Source organism: Ambystoma mexicanum, chromosome 3q (assembly GCF_040938575.1).
Source record: "Ambystoma mexicanum isolate Mex_15411 chromosome 3q, UKY_AmexF1_1, whole genome shotgun sequence".
Taxonomy (NCBI): Eukaryota; Metazoa; Chordata; class Amphibia; order Caudata; family Ambystomatidae; genus Ambystoma; species Ambystoma mexicanum.
Genome location: NC_090926.1, coordinates 1,134,809,941 through 1,134,828,885, shown reverse-complemented (window position 1 = coordinate 1,134,828,885; position 18,945 = coordinate 1,134,809,941). Strand labels below are relative to the sequence as shown.

The window sequence follows — 18,945 nt, the reverse complement described above, 5'->3', positions numbered from 1 at the left end:
AATAAAAGCATGGAGAGGTTCAAGGTCCTGGAGAATAAAAGCATTGGCAGGTTGAAGGTGCTCGAGCATAAACACATGCACAGGTTCAAGGCCCTGGAGAATACAAGCATAGACAGGGTCATGTTGCAGGAGAATAAAAGCATGGAGAGGTGCAAGGTCCTGACGAATACAAGCGTTGGCAGGTTCAAGGTGCTGGAGCATAAACACATGCACAAGTTCATGGTACTGGAGAATACAAGCATAGACAGGTTCAAGGTTCTGGAGAATACAGGTATTGGCAGATTCAAGGTGCTATAAGATACACATCGACAGCCTGGAGACTACAAATATGGAAACATTCAAGGAGCCAGAGAATGCAAGGATGGACAGGTTCAAAATGCAGAATAAAGTAAGCATGGCCATGTTCAAGGTGCTGGACAATACAAGTATGGTCAGAATGAAGGTGCTGCACAATACAAGCACAGACATATTGAAGGTGCCGGAGAATAAGTCGGGCTGAGCTTAGGTGGTGGCTGCAAGTGGGTGCCTAGGTGTTTAGTCCTTTAACTCGGAGTAGATTGTGACTTTTAAAAAGCACATCGGGCGTGCAGCACTGGTTCTGAAGTGCTGCGAGGCAAGTCGATCACGCTGCAGTCAGTCTGGTAAGTCAAATTGGCCAAGAAGCTATTCTTGTGGCGGTGGGTAAGGTTTTCCTTGATTGATTGAACAGTGATTGCCTTGTGTTGTACTTCTGATGTTATATGAAACCCTTAGTAGAGTTCACTGCGTCCTCTAAAGCTTTTGTTTCGCCTTCTCTGAAAGTGTTCATCTTGCATCCCTTAGATCAAGTATCATTTAAGTGGGCGTGGAAGAAACATTTCTGGGGCCCAGCAGCATGACGCCAAAATCACATATTGTTTCTCAACTAAGCCTTGCCTTTACAGCAATGCTGTGCAAACGGATAAAATGACTATGCTTCCTCTGATACCTGAAGCTGTGCAGGTGCAGGAAACCCTATGGAATGCCTTCCTCTGATGGATCGTGATGTTGGCTCTCCCTGGCACTCGGTGATGGCGGATATGTCTCTAAACATTGAAATACGACTCAAGTTGCTATTGGTACAAATATGTGCTTGTCAGCCTCAGAGGCGACTGAGGAATTACAGCCTCTGTATACCAATTTGAGCGCTTCTCCTTGCCTCTTTCCTAATTCCAACGAAGACCTGGATGCTTCTTTTTTAAGGCATTCTCCTTATAGCTCGGGTAACTCACAAACTGAACCTGAAGCTTCCAGAATCAGTTTCATCAGGTGTTCTTTGAGAGGAGACGTGAGTTACCCGGGAACTCAGTTTCTTCAGGAAGATTTTCTTTGGCGGCTCTTAATTTGGTGCTGCAAGGCCTGGTGCGGATGGAAGATAATTCAAACAGTGAAGTGAAATTTCATTCAGAAACCTGGTGTGACATAAAACAGTCTTTGTCTAGGCTTTTGGATGCGCAATGTGATTACCAAAACATATAGGAGATGCCTGTACAGATGAATAACTCAAACTGTGGAGGCAGAAGTGTTGGTGATCTTTCCAGCCAGCAAGGCCCTGTATTTGAGAGTTCCTGCAAAGCATCCACTGCTGGAAAAAGTCCAAGAGTATGCATAATTATGCCAAGATTAAAAGTTCAGGCTCACATAAACTTCCTAGGAACATCCTACGAATTCATGATCTGAGAGCCCAGTTATAAGGAAGTTCTATTAGGGCTGACCTATTGGTAAACAATTTGCTTGATCCGTTTCCCTGAGTTTATGTGAGAATATTTCTGCTCACACGGTGGCCTTTCCTTTGCACCCTCATTATCTGATTTGAGGCCTTTTCCCGTGCCCCTCCATCCCTATTGTTATCCAGGACTCTCAAGACTTAATTTTCGTGAGTGTTGGGACACAAGTCAGCTTTTAGGACAATACTAAACCACCAGAAGCTTTATGATCGGTCAGTGATTCACTCTGTCCCAATCCGCAGAGGGGTACGCATCATGAACCTTGAGTCTTGATAAAAAAAACCTCTTTGTGTGGATAACAAGAATACATCCTTGAAGAATAAACATAAGGATATTAGGTGCTTTTTCTTGGTGGAGAACAAAAGAGTAGCTCACGTGCCAGCAGAGGGCCAGGCAACAATGGTGGTTGGTTCAGATGGATGCTCTTCGGATGTGATTGGCTTAACTCACAAGCTTACCAATGGATCTCATGGGGTGTGCACTTCAGTAAACAATTTGTCAATAAGTGAAGGTCAAAGACTTCCGTGTGTTCCTATGGCTGAGGGTTGTTTTAATAGTGACAGAGGTCAACTATTGTACCTCCATCCGCTTCGAGGCACATTCTATGAATTTATTTTCTACTGCTGTTCAATGTTCAGGACCTAAAACGGTAAATCCTCATTTTGACAATTTGTCATCTGAGGTCAAGCTATCTGATGTGAACTGTGTATTGGTTGAGCGTCATATAACTTTGAACAAAAGCGGCGACAGGAGGTTCTTCATTTCAGCCATGTGCCCATTGCCTAGCCGATGCACTTGTCTGCTTTTCCGGGGCTACAGTAAATAATAGTGCGGCTCGGAGTTAGATAGTTTGCCTAGGTCTGTGTGAGTTGCTACTGTTATCTCCCGTACTGAGGTAAAGGTGGGTTTGGGGTCTAAGGATTTAGAAGAACAATACCTCAACCAGTAAAGATCTTAGCTATCTATCAGGATGAAGTTGACTACTGGCTTTACTACAAGAAGTGTTGCTTTTGGAGAGCCTATCGTCCGCTGACATAACATTGGTTGAGCTTGATGAATCTGATATTTTTAATCCATGTACAGTTCATACTTACTCTGCTGTTATTAGTAATTTACTGTTGAGTGCTCCGGACGAATCTAACTTTATTAAATGCTATGATGTGTCAGTGGTTCCTTCAGTTTGTAATAGTGCCGCGTTCGGTGGACGATGGAACATGTTGCCGAAAGTGATGGACAGGAGGAGTTTCCGCTACCCATTAAGGTCTAATGGTGAGAAGTAGGTCTCTTACACCCTACAGTCCAAGCAAAAATATGGGAATTGATACTGGATGCCGGTGGCCTTGCTTTGTTCCTAGGCCCCAGGCCAGGTTTTTAACTTTGACTCACTGGAACTCTCGGGGGGGGGGGTTAAGAGTTTTTTGAATGATACAATGTTGCAAAAGATTAAGTCACATGAGTTTATTATGGTTCAGGAAACTTACTGGAGCCCCCAGAACTGGACGCCTATAAAGATTTTACAATACGGTTAAACCAAGACCTAAAAGTCGTCCGTCGGCAGGCCTATTAATAGCTTTTAAAAAGGATATTTGCAAGCATCAGGGCGCAGTAAACACAATTAGACATAACACAAAGAGACCGGACAGTTTAGCCTAGGAAAAGAAGCTGTGCTAAATACTTAGTTCACTTGAAGTGTAAAGTTTTCAGTGATTTGCGGAAGGATTTTACGTCAGTCTTTAGTTTAAGTGCGGGTGGCAATGTGTTCCAGAAAGATGCCGCCATTGCAGGGAGAGATCTTCCTAGGCCGTTTGTGCGTTTGACACTTTGTCCCTCTATTTGTCCGTGGTTGGAGGACAAAGGGTTCTATAATGAAGATAGGAATCAGTGGTTTGAGGTAGTCAGGGGCTGTTCCAAAGAGGACTATGGTGCCCATTTTGTGAAGTATGCTTTCCTCTATCGGCAACCAGTGGAGGTGCCTTTGTGGTCTGAGATATGGGTTCTTCTAGTGACATTTTTAACAATATGAACTGCGTTGTTTTGTTTAATCTGACACTTTTTAAGGTTGAAAAGTGAGGCTCCACTTAATAAGGAGTTGCAGTAATCGAGTCTGGTTAAAATGGTTGCTTGGGCGATAATAGCTCAATTAATTTCTGTAATGGAAGGGCGAATGTTCCCAAGTAAGCGTATATGGTAATTGCAGTTCTGAATTACGTGGTTTACGTGAGCATCTGCATTTAAGGAGGCCTCTGATTGGACGTCCAGGGTTACCTTCTTTTGGACTTGGATTTCATTGTTTCCTTTTTTGCTGTTGTTTGCCGATTACCTTCTCTTACTGGATCAGACTGCGATAGGTCTTCAGAGACAGTTGAAAGCACTAGACCTGTATGTCCAGGACAATAGTCTCAGAATTAACCCTAAAAAATCGAAAATGTTGTGCCTAGGAATATCTAATAGAGCCAAAAAATGTAGGTGGTACTTAACAGGAGAAGTTGTCCCGGTGGTCTCTTCAATGGTCTATCTGGGAATTACTTTAAATGATAGTATCCGAGATGGGCCAGGAGTCGCAAGGCTGAGAAGTAAAGTCAAGAACTTGGCCTCCCAAGCACTTCTAATCAAGCAACGCTACTGTTCTTTCTCACTTCGATCACTTATGGACTTCTATAAACTAAAAGTATCTCCTGTCTTGACCTACGCGGCAGAGGCCAATTTTTTTCTTGCTCCAGAGGGTTGGCGCTTGTTGGAAAGCCTGTTTTGGAAAAGAGTTTTGAGATTACCATCATCCCTTCCCATTGAATGTGTGAGAAAAAAACTGGGGTTAACATCACTTTATATTGCAATGGTTTGGAAATCATTTTGGACATAATTGCTCAAAATACAAACAGTTTAATGCAAAATCCGCTTATGGTAAAGAAAAATCTTCTAGATTGGGACTGGATTGTCACGATGGATAGGCTTAGTGCTCTTCTGTCTATATCTTTGGGTAAGGAAGAACATTATAGCCGAGGCACAGTGCTTCCATACTTAGAAAAATTCCCCTCCTACTCGGAAAGACAGTACTTTCTGAGATTCCACCTAAACCTCCTGCCTACGAGGGAGGTGTTGGGAAGAAGGATCAAAAAGAGAGAAGATCGGATTGTCTCTTGTCGTTGCTGTGGTCAGGAGGTGGAAACTCTGCAGCACTTGGTAATGAGTTGTGCTGCACTTTCAGCATGTAGAGAAAAATGGTTGGAGAAACACTTTGATAATCTGGAACTCAAACCTCCGCAAGAGAGGTGGTCCATTTTAAGATGGGGAGGAAAGGTATCTTTAACTTTGGCCCTACTGAACTTTGTTATAGAGATTTTTTTGATGTTGGCTATGTAGATTTCTCTGGTCTTCCTTTCCTCCCTATATAGTTGCAACATTTATTATTTTCTTCTTGTGTTTAAGTTTGTATTTTGCATTTCAAGTTTTTTCTGGAAACTGATTGATGCAATAAAAAATAAAAATGTTTTTTTTTAAAATTTGGAAACATTTATAGTCTGGGTTGAGTTTGCCCCGGGCCTGCCGTGAGCCAAAGATCAGGAGCTCTATTTTGCTGCCATTTAGACATAGCCAGTTTTCTGACATGACTATAGATGTTGATGAAAGTGGTTGAGCCCTTGACATGGTCACCACTAATTTCCATGGCTAGTTGGGTATCATCGGCATAGTTTGTAATTATGCACCTAAGTTATCTGGGAGTGTGCACAGGGATCTGGTACAAAGATCGAAGAGCAGCGGCCATGGGCATTTTCCTGCCCCCTTGATATTTTGTGCTGGTGACTTTAATTGTTATTGCTTAGACAGTGATTCTAGTGACACGCTGCAGTTTGCTCAGAGGTGTAACCAAAAGGGAGACAAACCAAAGCCCAGGAAACCACCCTGCAAGGTTTGGGGTGGGCCCTTTTTATGCAGAAATGGGGCCTGCACCGACTTAATGGGAATGTGGAGGGGGCTTACCCATGGATTTTACCTGCACATGTCCTTTTTCCTCCACTAGTATTGATTTTGTGTACACTTCGGGAAACCTGGGTAACTGGGTCAGTTCCTTTATTATTGATCCGAATAAATGTAGCGATCATTCATGTTTAAATACTAATGCTCTTAGAGACTGGAATTGCTGGAAAGAGGCTAAAAGATGGTTCTAATATTCTCCGGAGCAGTTTATTCCAAATTTGCCTGGCTGGAAAACTATTTCAACCACTAGTTCCAGGGGCTTTCAATTGAGCTACTCATCACGCCTTTCTGAATTTGATTCACAAACATACTAGCTATTAGATCATGATAAGGACCTGGTTTATTCCCTGATTCAAACATGGATGGTCATGAATGGACTAGAACTGAATGATGATAAAACCGAGCTGATGATTGCCGGATTAGCTAGTAGGCTGCGACAGCTCGGTCTTGAATACCAGCACTTCATCATTGCTGGTTGTAAGCTAGCCGTTCAACCGAAGGTGAAAACCTTATGGATTTATTTGGACCAACATATGAACATGTCAGCACAGGTCAATAATCTTATCTCCACCTCAGCATATTATATTTAACTGCTTACACAGATTCTTCCATTTCTTACTAAAAGCATCTGTGCCACCGTTGCCAGGGCCATTATTGGCACCAGACTAGATTATTGCCGTAGCCTTCTCTTTGGCATTCACAAGCGAGACTGTGGCAGGCTTCAGGTGATGCCAAATAGTGCAGTAAGAGCAGTGGAGGGACTAAGCAGGAGAGAACATGTATCACAGGCCAGTAAAGATGTGCACTGGCTGCCGATCCAAGCCAAGATATCGCACCAGCTCTTGACGATTACACACAAATGCCTGTTGGGCACGAGGTCAGAATACTTGGCTGAAAGTCCCTCAAGTCTTCCTAGAGGAGGACCTTGAGATCTAACGTCTCAAACCTCTCAGTCGTTCCAAGCACTTAATTGCCATTTATAAGCAGAGGAGCAATTTTTTTTGCTGCAGCACCTAAATTATGGAACAAAATGCCCCCTGATCTAAGGAGCATGTAAGAGGATTCAATTCAGCACTACAGCTAAGTTAACGCCTAGTCTAGAATACTGAATGAAAACCCTTATTGATATATCTTTATGTCCAGTTCATGCGTTCTGGATGACTACCCCTATATAACACCCCTCTCTTGGAATCCCCCTGACCCCACTGAGCCAAGAAGTAGTTCTGTTTTGCAAGTTTAAAAGGTTTATTTGATAATTTAAAATATATATATATCACACTTTATAATAAATTAATAATTGAATAGCACACTTAATCTGATATGATAAAGATCAACAACGGAGAATCTGGCACTAGCACACTTCTTATAATCACTAATGAGTTGACATGAAATGGATAAGGTAGCACACTGGTAAATAGGAACAAAAGTATAATGTGGTAGAGGATGCTTTATGTAAGCTCAGGTGGATGCAATATTCAATGAATGCAGTACAGAAAATACTCAATATGATTTCAACCAAACAATGTAATCACTTTTCTCTGGCAATCCCCTCCCCCCCTTGATGCAAGGCAAGGAAATGGAAGGAAAACACACAGTTCTCAGAAATGCAATCAATGTAAATCAGTTCACCCCAGCAAGCTTACACTACAGAAAACAGATAGGAGTTTTGAAACACAGGCAAAATGCTTTGATATGTGCTAGCAATGGATGAGAAATAGGCTGGAAATGCTTTTAATTCCCTTTCAGAGGTTCAGGGTGAGTGGTATCTAGTTAATATTAGTCCAGGCTCACACTAGCAATGAAGCAGGGATAGTTAGCAGGTTAAACGAATTTCTGGCAAATGGAAGGCAAGCAGCAGCAGTTTTTACATGTGAAGAAATTTGCAAATCGCGGTAAAATTCGCGAATGCGTGTTCCGCGATTGCGGTAAAACTATAAGGGGTTGGAATGCGGTTCTAGGTTCGTAGGAAAGCCACGATTCTAACCTTTCAGATGAAAGTTATTGCAAGTCTCTAGCACAAACGGTTGCGGAGATATGAGCGATTTTGTGAAGGTCGTTTTTCAGATTTGAAATTTTAAAGTTCAAAAAGACAAGTGCAGCTTGCAACTAGGAAATGACAAGTGACAGCTTTGCAAATGGCAGGTGACAGTTAGGAGACAGTTCTACTTAGATTAAAATAGGATTGAATTATATTATTTTAACTAGGAGATTGGTTCTGTACAGTTTTCTAGGTACTCACACTATATTCTTGAGTGAAATGGGCCTCGCCATGGATCTGGTCAGGTTTTAAACTCGCCTCTGGTCTCTGCACTTCACAGTGATCTGGGTCAGCTCTCTCTGGTTCTCTGGTCTGGGTCTCTAGTTCTGGATAAATTGAAGTCTCTAGTCTGGCTCTCTGGAGGTTTGATGGATGTAAAGTATGGATTTTTCCGGCAGAGCTTCCAGCGGCAGATGGATTTTAAGGTCCCTATCTGTCCTGTCTGTCTGCTTTTATGTGTTTAGAATGTGGGTGTGTTCTAGCATCACTGACCCTACCTCTCTCTCAGCTTCTAATTGGTCAAACTTCCATTTATCATTTGATTGGGGAAGAAAGTGTGTGTCAGCGTGATGTCATTTTATGGCTTGCAGATAGGACACTCCTCTGTCAGATTGCACATATTCTATATTTGATAATAAAAGACATATTTCACAGTTACACAGTTGCTTGAAATTACACATACCTGGTGTGGCTGAATTTAGCCATGTCTCTGTCCAAATCTGCTGTTTCTAAGAGCTTGCATTCAGAAATGGCACATAATTGACTTTTTAACTGATTTTTCAATTTCTGACATTGACCCAACTTTACATACATGTGTGCAGGGAGTATGGACATTAACTGATGAAGTTTCAGATTTTTAACATGCATACATTTAGAGTAATATCCACTTTTCCGCTAAAACCCCCCTGAACATACCACCGGTTCTAAAAACCTCTTAAAATGTGGGCAGAAAAATCACAAGAATTATGGTGTCATTTATAAAATTTTCACATGTCCGTACTATGAGTTATCCATCTTTTTAAAGTTATGTTCTGGCTCCAAAGGGGTGTGGTTTCCTCTCAGCACAAGGTAGAAATACTGGTTTTTCCAGTTCTGCCAAGCCAGCTTGCTCTCACAGGCAGTGCCCCTCCCCTTTCCTCAGGAGGAAGCCACTTTTTACGACCATTTACGACTCCTGCCAATAAAACCTTTGCCTGAGCCAGGACAAGGCTTTGTTCACTTTCCTGCAGAGCACAGGTAATTCAATTATCAGATAGATGGCATATCCTTAGTGTGAGCAGCAAAAGGGCAGCTAGGCCTGGGAACACAGCTGTGACTCAAGTTTCACTCCTGATGGGGGTAGTTGCCAGGCAGAATTCAGTTCCTTAAGCCAGGTTTCAGATAAAATGTCACTTTTTGTTCCCCAGTTCCTGCATTCAAATAAAACTAAACATTTTTACATATGCAGCTAGAATGCTGATTCTAAGTGCAAAACTATGACATTTCAACAGTTACAAAGGCATGTGACACCAAACATAGGTCACTCATTTAATCTAAACATTTTCGATTTTAGTGTCTTTAAATCCAGTGCAACTTAAACTGCTGACTCCATAGCTCAGCCAGTTTTGTTATAAGCATTGTTCTGGGCTCTTCATTTCCCAGATTTTGTAGGCACACAAAACTCCATTCTACCAAATGTCTGCTGGTGTTCAGTGAATATTTTGCACATATTGCAATGTTTGAAATAGGCACTTTGGCTTGCCTTCAGAGAAACACAGGGTGGTTTTAAACTGCCGGCTTTTGGATAGTGGTGAGTACTGGTACTGCACCCATTTTTGGGATTTAAGAAAATGAATTCCCAACAATTCTAGGTTGCATTTGGCAATCAGCATTGCCATTCCCAATGGTTTCAGACTACTGTGCGGGTAGTCCAATGGTGGTTTTAAAGCGCTTTGAAGCTAACCGGCGCTACTGTTTTTCCTTTGGCAACCCATTTCCCTCATGGCAACCCGGTCTTTCGTTCTCGCACTGGTGGGTGGCAAGTGAGGCAACCATTTCGGTGTGCGCACAAACTGCGCAGCTTTCCTGGATTTCGGCGCACATGTGGGTTTTCCGCCATCTTGAATTTTCTAGCCCACAGCACCAAATGTTGTGGCATGATAGCTTAAACGTGGGTCAGGACACCCAACAAGCCCCCCCACGCGACTGCACTTTGAATTTGAGTCGATGGGGAGTCGCGTGCCCAAGGGTTTTGACCCACGCACCGGTCTGTCCGCATAATCTTCTTCCTCTTCTGTAGATGGCATAGTTCAGCATCTTCTTCTCCATCCGGTACTGATCGATCAGTTCTCCTCGCCGGTCCTGATGGGAATATTGGGCGGTCCACTGGGCCCATTGGATCTTCGTTCCCGGTCTCCGTATCATCCTCCTTGGCCCGTCTTCAGGTGTTCTTTCTCCTAGGACGACAAAGGAAGAGCGGCAATACCTACTCATAGACTTTTTCCACCACTGTTGAGATGGTGGGACAGCATATGCATTTCATCATGACGAAACATTACATTCTTATTTTGATAAAAAACAGTATAACTAAGAGACAGTTTCATGCAAATCACAATATTTTAGAGACTAGATGTGGTATGTTTTATGGTTGGAACTGAATTAATCTGAGACAGTACCCGCTAGGATTCCAGAGGATTCCTCCAGTTGTTGCAGAGTGTGCCTGGGATGGCAACATTTCAACTGGTTTATGTGGACCCACTTGTCTTCCCCCGCTGCCAAAGGACCTTTGGGGATGTGAATTTTGTAGGCCACAGGGGAGATTTTGTCTATGATCTCGAATGGTCCCTTCCATGTAGGCAAAAATTTGCGCTGCTTGGCCTGGTTCCTTTGGAAGTTGTATAGATAGACCCGGTCCCCCACCTGATATTCCTTCCTGGACGTTTTCAGGTCGTAATGGGTCTTCATGCTATCAGTTGATCTTTCTAGATTCCGCTGAGCATAAGCAAAAGCATGTTGAAGGTGTTTCCTTAAATTCTCTACATACTCATGAGTAGTGGAGGCATTTATCAGTGTCTGCTCTTGGGTCCTGTAGAGCAAATGCTGAGGAAGCACCATCTTGCGCCCAGTCATCAACTCAAATGGTGACATTTTGGTTGCAGATGAAGGGGTAGATCTGATAGCCATTAGGACCAGAGGTAATCGGATATCCCAACTTGGCCCAGAATCTGCCACAAACTTCTTTAATATGCTCACAATTGTCCGGTTATATCTCTCTACTGCCCCAGAAGAAGCTGGTCTATAAGCAATATGCAGCTTTCTCTTGACCCCCAGTATCTCCCACATCTTTGTCATTACTTCACTGGTGAAGTGGCTACCTCTGTCTGACTCAATCCTTTGAGGTAGACCAAAACGGGAAAAGATGTGGTTAATCATCAAGGCAGCTGCCGTTTCTGCCTTGCAGTTTGGGGCTGGGAGACATTCTACCCACTTGGTAAACAAGCATGTCACAGTCAACATGTACTTATTCCCCCTAGCCGAGCGAATCACAGGGCCTACAAAGTCGATTTGTAAATCTGACCATGGCAGTGTCATTCCCCTCTTTTGTAAAGGCGCCCGGTGCGTAAGGGATGATGGCTGAAATTGTGCACACACAAGACACCCCTTCAAGTATTGGTCGAGGTCCTGCCCCATGTGTGGCCAGTATGCAACCTCTCTTAAGATTTCCAATGTTGTGTGAAACCCCCTATGACCGGCGGTGGCCGCATCATGGGCGTGACTTAACATCAGGCTTCGGAATGAGGTAGGAACCACCCACTGATCGTGGCCAGCTTTGGATTTCCTTACCAACAAACCGTCTTGGATTCGGAACATTTTTGGACATTTCATCAACACTCTTAGGTCCTCTTTCCCAATGTAATCGGTATCCGTCAGGGGAAAGTTCTCAGGGTCCTCAAGGTGCTGGTAAAATTTACCAATAATTGGATCCCCCTTCTGAGCGGTAATCAAATCAGCATCAGGGGTCTCCTTACTCCATTGTGCAATTGAAAGGTCATTGTGAGCATTTGTCTGGGACCTAGTGATAGCAGTGACCTGGATTTCCCCCAACAGGGACTCAATCTCAATTAGATCCCCTTGGATGGCCCCGGTTTTGGCCAGCTGATCAGCTAAGTCATTTCCAGTTTTGTCTGGTCCCTCTACTTTGGAATGACCCTTGATCTTTTTCCAGTAGATGGTCATCCCATTCGATGTGACCAGATCATCAATGTTTTGGATCAACTTCCCATGTTTCAAGGGTTTGTTGTTAGCACATAACATGCCTCTGGTTTTCCAATTAACCAGGTGCTCCACGAACCCGTTCCGTACATAATCCGAATCTGTGATTATGACCAGTTCGTGGAGTTGATGCTGGACAGCAGTGAGGATGGCCTGATGCACAGCCATCAATTCTGCCACCTGACTACTTCGGGGACCAATTTTGTATCCAGCGGAGGGTTCTGGGGACTCATTCACCCATGCATTCCCTACGCCGGCCACCAGTTCTTTCTCCCCGTGGTTGTCAACATGGTAAGAGCATCCATCCACATACACAGTGGGCATTCCCTCACACTTGTCTTCTTCAAAGACTTTGTGTGGGGAATTAAGGTATGCCTCCATGTTGTCCTTGATTTTCAGACTTTCGTCCTCGAGACAGTTTTCTCTGGCACAATCATGCAAGTCAGCCAGACCTTGCGCGAGGGGACTCTTCTTGTTTTGGCCATATCTGACCTCCACAGGAAAGCCTTGCATTGACAGAATCCAGGAAGTAATTCGGGAATTACTCACATTTCCGGCCCGGATTCTGTCACTTTGGAGATATTGCAGAGGCTGGTGTGGAGTCTCCACTATGATGTGTTCCCCCTGGATAAACGGGCGGTAATTCTTCAATGCCCACACCGTTGCCAGGAGTGCCTTCTCACAATCGTTGAATTTTTCCTCCACAGAGCATAAAGTTTTGCTCGCATAGGAGATTACTTTATTGACCTTGTCATGCTTTTGGTATAATACTGCCGTCAAGCACGTATTAGAGAACCCCGTCTCCAGGAAGAACTCCTTGTTTCTGACAGAGTAAGCTAGGCAAGGCGCTTGTGAGAGGCTTCTTTTGAGTTGTTTTACTGCCTCGGATTGTTCTGGACCCCATTCCCACTTGACCCCCCCCTTCAGGAGATGAATCAGGGGTCTGGTGATCTCTGCGTAGCCCTCAATGAACTTTCTGCTGTAATTAGTCAGTCCAAGGAGGCTCCTTAGTTCCCGCAGCGTTGTGGGGTCTTTCAGTTTCTGAAGTGCTTCCACTTTCTTTTCCTGGGGACAGAGACCCTGAGGAGTAATCTCATGCCCCAAGAAATTAACACGGGTTCTACACCACTGTGCTTTCTGAAAGGAAAGTTTTGCGCCGGCGGCCCTCAACTGTGTCAGAACATAACGGATCTCCGCTATGTGTTCCTCCACAGATGAACTTTTGATGAGGACATCATCTACATAAGCCAGGTTACCCCTCGCACCCAGGTCGGGCATGGCCTTATGTAGGAAAATATTGAACTCATTACCGGAGTTGAGGTATCCGAAGGGAGTCCGGGTCCAGGTGTACTGCTGGCCCCCAAAGGTAAAAGCCAGTTTGTATTGGTCCTCCCTACTGACAGGCACGGTCCAGTATCCATTGGTCAGGTCTATTGCAGTGAATACCTGTGACCCCTGAATCTGGGCCAGCCCTTGGTCAATGTAGGGCAGAGGCCATCGGGAAGTATGGACCCGTTTGTTGAGCTCCCTAAGGTCGGCGCAGAGTCTCCACTGGCCGTTTGGCTTCAATATTCCCAGCACCGGATTATTGAAGGTGCTGTGGACGGGACGGATTATTCCCCGGGACTCAAGGTTCTTAATTATTTCAGTAAGGGACTCCATGGATGCGAGAGGCAAACGATATTGCTTCACAAACACTGGAGTCATGCCAGGGTCCGTGGGGATTGTTGTTGTGTGGATGTCGGTACGACCACAGTCATATGAGTCTACCGCAAAGAGATCTTGGAAATCCAAGAAAACTTGTTTCAACTTTTGCTTTTGCTCCAGAGTCACACAGGCATCAGCTAGGTTGACTCTCTCTTCCACCATCTGCCTGAAGCCTGGAAAGACTTCTGGTTTGGCTATTTCAGCGGCCTCCTCCAGCTGGGTGGAGAAGTCCCGGGTCAGAGTGCTGATTTGGACTGGAGGCTTCAGGTGGGAAAGGCAGCCCTCATGGACCTGGAAAATCACCTCATCCCTCCTGAAGTCACAAGTCACATCTTCCTTACCATAGGGGCAGGAAGTGTACACCAGGAAGTTCCCCCCATGCCGGGTAAAAATCCTGTCTGGTGTTGTATTGTCATCACTGTCACTGTCAAAGCAGTCCTTGGGGATTGGCCCTAACAGTTCATTACCTAAGTCTATGGAAAAATGTCGGTCATCAACCGCCATTCCAATAATGGTGCCTGCGGCTAGAGTAATACTCTTTAAGTCGCTGTTATCCACCTCTATTGGAATGGTGTCACGTTCTATGTTGACTAATGGTGTTGGGTTTAACCCCAACCCTTGCTGTTGGAGAGAAGCATTTAGATGTATGTAAGCATCAGGGTTTTTCAACTCTTGTCCCCTTTTAACTCTCACTTCCAGGGAGAATTGTCGGGTCCTTTCTGGGATGGTGACTTCCTCTTTAACCTGAATTTCAACTGCATAAGGTAGCAATTGAGCTGACCTAAATGCTTTTTCTGGATCATCAAAGCCCATGGGATTATCCGCTAATCAGGACCAAGCTTTGAAGTTTATTAGGTCCAAACTAATGGCAAAGCGATTGAGAATGTCACTGCCTAAGTAAAAGGCGGCAGGGACGTCTCGCACGACCCAACAATTGTGGACTATGCTCTTGTTGCCAATGGAGATTTTGAGCATACACCTGCTTGGCAGGAGATGTTTGGAATTAGGTGCTTCCAGGTCCATTTCCCATTTGTCTATCAGTTTGAAGGTGGGAATGGCTGGATCTTTTGGGAGTTGGCGGAACATGGCTTCGCTGATGAAGCTCTTACCGTTGTTCACACACACTCGAGCGAGAACAGAGTCCTTCCCATCATTTAACTGAACAGGGATGAACAACTGCTCTCCAATTTGCTGAATATCAGCCAGGCTTTGAGCTGATTTCACATCTTTCTGGACTATAGGAGTGGGAGTTTCAGATTGTGGATTGGTATAGAATTTCAAAGTGTTTCGTTCCAGCGTGGAATACCACTTTAGACTGGAAGGAAGGTTGATTTTCAGAAATAGAGAGGACCCCCCATCACCAGTCTGTTGTCCTACTGCTATGACTGTCACGTCTGGAATTTGGTGGTTCTGGAAGTGAAATTCTACTTGGTCAGATTTTTGTTCAACCATGTGGCAGGTGCCGTTTAAACTAACATGGTTGACACTCTGTTTTAATTTTATTGGTCGGCTAGTCTGGGTCCAGAGGACCTTGTTTACACAATCTATTAGGGGTGACAACCTTCTCAGGAGGTCATTCCCTAGTAAACAAGGGGTGCCCTCCGGGGTCACAACTATGACCGGGTGTTTCAACTTGTGTCGCCCAATTTTAATGTCCAAGTCTGCAGTCCCCTCAACGGGAATTTCCTTCCCGTCAAAGTTCTGTAGTTGTCCAGGAAGAGAGGTGAGAGGAATTTGGTAATTCTCTCCCCTTCCTGCATTCAGTTCGTCAAAGGCCCTTCTGGAAATAAGGGTAGCTTGAGATCCCGTGTCCACCAGTGCCGAGATTGTACCCTGCCCCTGTACTTGTACCGGGGCATAATATCTTCCCTCCTTCTCCTCAAGGGGGCACAGATAATGTACATTTTTGGACAACTGGTGGGCTAACTTTCTGGTTTTGGACATCGCGAGTGAAGAATTTTGGGCAGAATTCTGTGGAGAGCCTTGGGAATCTGAAAGAAAAAGTTGGCAACTGGAGATCAGAGCCATTGTGGGTTCCCCTGGTTCCGGTTCTGGGCCGCCCCCCCCTTTTGGAGGCAATCACCAGGATGGGTTTGAACCAGGGGGTTTTCTTGATGTTGGTTCTGGGATGAGATGGTGGGCGGCGGTAGCTCAGTCTCCACATCTCCCCAGTCTGGATTTGCATCCCTAGGGACCCATTTTTCTTTGGGAGGAGTTCCCCCTCTCTGAAGGAGAAGATCCTTTTCCCAGGATCCTCTGAGGATCCCTCTCCCTCAAATTGGAAGATCTGTACCTCCTCCTCAAATTGAGTCTGTTTGGGTCTTTTGTTTCTCCTACCCCCCCTCTGCTCCTTAGGAGGCAGACTTTCAGGGGCAAGAGATTTTGTTTCCGGTTCCTGGGTTTCCAGGGGCTGTTTACCAGTGAGGAAGGAAGCTTCCTCCAAGGCTTTACACCCCCCTTCCCCTTGTGCCTCCTCCCTGGGAACCGGTGAGTTATCGGGGTGCTGCCCCCGTCATTGTTCTGGAGCACCAGGTCCAGAGTTGGGTGCGTTCTGCGCCGGCATGCTGATCTGAGGGTTCTGCTGAGCCCTCAGTATGTGACCCATATCCCGCGCCATGTTTTGAACCTGGCGCTCTAACTGGGAAACCCGCTCAGGCTGATACGGGGCCCTGTTTTCTCCCCTGGGCTGATCCCGGGAAGGGTAGCTGTCCCTCCTCTGGTAATACCCCGGGTTGGGAAGATTTGGGTACCCCTCCACCCTTGGCCTCCCCTCTCCCGGATTCAGTGGTCTGGGCTCAGGGAATTGGGGAAAGAAGGATGGATGGTTTTGGGGCTGAAAGTCGGGTGGATATCTGGGGAAAAAGTTCTGCCCAGGGTTTGGTAAATTTCTGCCCTCCTGTGGGAAGCTTGGAGGGAAGTTCCCTGGGTTAGGTGCTTGGCTGGATCCCCCCCCTTGGGCTGGAGGAGTCCACACATAACCCAGGATGGGTCGATTTCCCTTGTAACGGGGACTCACATAATCAGGAGAGCGAAGGACCCCATTTGTGGGGCTGCCTCCTTGGCTCCCTGTCTGTGACTGACCCGAGGACCTCCTGGGCCTAGCATTATTAGGTGCAGGCAGGTTTTTAGGCCCCCCATCTCCAAATCCAAAACGGGGGTGACCTTTACCTCTGCCACCTTGGCAGCAGCAGGGGTGCTGTTGGCTTTGGGGTTTTTCTGGGCATTACTTTTGCTATCTATCGGTTTCTGCACCTCATAGATCCGGGTAGCCTGTTCAATGACCCAGTCTAAAGATCATTTCTCGTGAAAATCCCTCACGAGCTGGGTCATGATATATTTGGGCAAGGCATGGAAAAACGTATTTATAAATTCCCTGCTATCCGTGCGCACCCTTCTTGTGGTCTGTGCAAAAGCACGCTTTAACTCCTGCACAAATTCTTGTGGGGCCTGATCCTCCCCACATTGCAAATTGTAGGCTGCCTTGCGAGCCTCTTGAGGATTTCTGTGAACAGAAAAATGTTTCAGGATGGCCGCCTTATATGTGGACCATCTTAAATGATTTTGGTCCTCCAGCCCCGCAAAGAAACTGGAGTATTCCGGGGAGAATGTCCACTTTACATATTGAATACAGCTTTGGCTGTCCTTCAAATGGAAAGTCTCCATCATTTGTTCAAACAACTCTAAGTGCTCCCAAACAGAATACTTAGCGTTCTTATGGTAAGGCGTGATGACGCTCCTGATCGCCTTAATCTGCTTTAAGGGGTCCTTAAGCAAGGCCCTTTTTGCCTTATTGGCCTTTTTGGTTCGGGTAACCCTTGTCCATTCTTCCTCGGACTCAGAGGCACTGCTCCCAGAGGTTCCCGTCTGTTCTTCCAGGTTTTCCCGGATTCTGCGAGCCTGGGAATGGCTGGCAGAATGTGGGGACCTGGTCTCCTGTGTCCTGCGCAGTTCAGAGGAGTCTTCAGATTCCTCCTTGCTGCCAGGATTTGATGGGTACCCCCTCCACTGACCTAACTGGGCAGAGGTTTTCAGGATGCCCTTAATGGGCCTACTCTCCTGGGGTTCCCCATTGAACTGTACTGTACTTGGGTGCCCATACCCGGATGCCCACCCCTCCATTCCTGAGTGGTACTGGCCTATGAGCCCCATACTCTTAGCTGGATAGTAATCTGCCATCCCTGCGGCCCTGTGCTCATGTGCGCCAGGGGACATGGGGGTGGTAGAGTCCAGGGACTGGGGGAGATGAAGGCCCCTGGGGTTAGGGCTCCTGCGGTTATGGTCAGGAGTCTCTCTTTCACAGCGGACCTCATCTCTATCCGCCCCTGCTCCCTGTTGCAATGCAAGAGCCTGCATTTGTGCTTTCAGTTCCTCTGTTAAGGCCTTACTCGACTCTATCAGTTTCTCCTGCATCGCTACCTGTTGCTGGAGCCTCTCATTGTGCTGGCAGAGAGCCTCATTTTCCCTCTGTACTTCCTGGTTGGTCCTGGAGAACTGGGCCAGTCTTTGCTGCAGGAGGGTTACCTCCTGAGCTGTGTCCCTATTGGCCTGCTCCTTTCTTGCTAGAGCATCCTCCACCCTCCTGGTGTGCTCTAGCAAGTTCTGGTGTTCTTTTTGGAGGTCACCCAGTCCCTGGTGGGCCAGGTGATTTTCTTCCATTTTTCTTTTTAAATGGCAGACTTCCTGGCCTAAGGTATCCCTTTCCTGACTAAGAGCCTGCATCTGTGCCGCCAGGTCGTCTCTTTGCCTTTGGAAGGCACCAGCATTCTGGCGCTCCTGATCAAACTCTGCCTGGGTATCCAGGTCTTTCAGAATTAGTTTGTTGCTCTCTGCCTTCACTCTATCTAGGTGGCCTTGCAGGGTGACTACCTGCTCAGCACATACCCTGTTGAAGTCCAGTTGTTGCTCCAGCTTTTTCTGGTTTTGCAGTAGGGAGTCCAAACCTTCTTGGTATTCCTTCTGCAAGGCCAGAAATCTGGTATCCTGTTCTACCTTTTCCTGTTGCAGCACATCCATATCCTTCTTTATTTTAATGATGTGCTGCCTACTATCATCTTCTGACTCCTGGCTCCTCTGAAGCCTCTGCTCAGAAGAGACCAGGTCAGATTGGGCCTTCTGTAATGCCATCTGTTGCCTATTTGCCAGATTTTGGCTTTCAGCACATCTATCCTGCATGTCTCCCATATATAGGTACAGGTATGCTGCTATCCTGGCAATCTTATTGTGTTCCTC

General features: G+C 45.8%; 1 protein-coding gene across 3 annotated transcripts in view; it reads right to left on the bottom strand.

Moving 5' to 3' along the window:
* The window catches only part of LOC138447680 (adhesion G protein-coupled receptor E1-like), a 908,650-nt gene that overhangs the window by 301,701 nt on the left and 588,004 nt on the right, over positions 1-18,945 (bottom strand). The gene's annotated exons all lie outside the window — the stretch shown is intronic.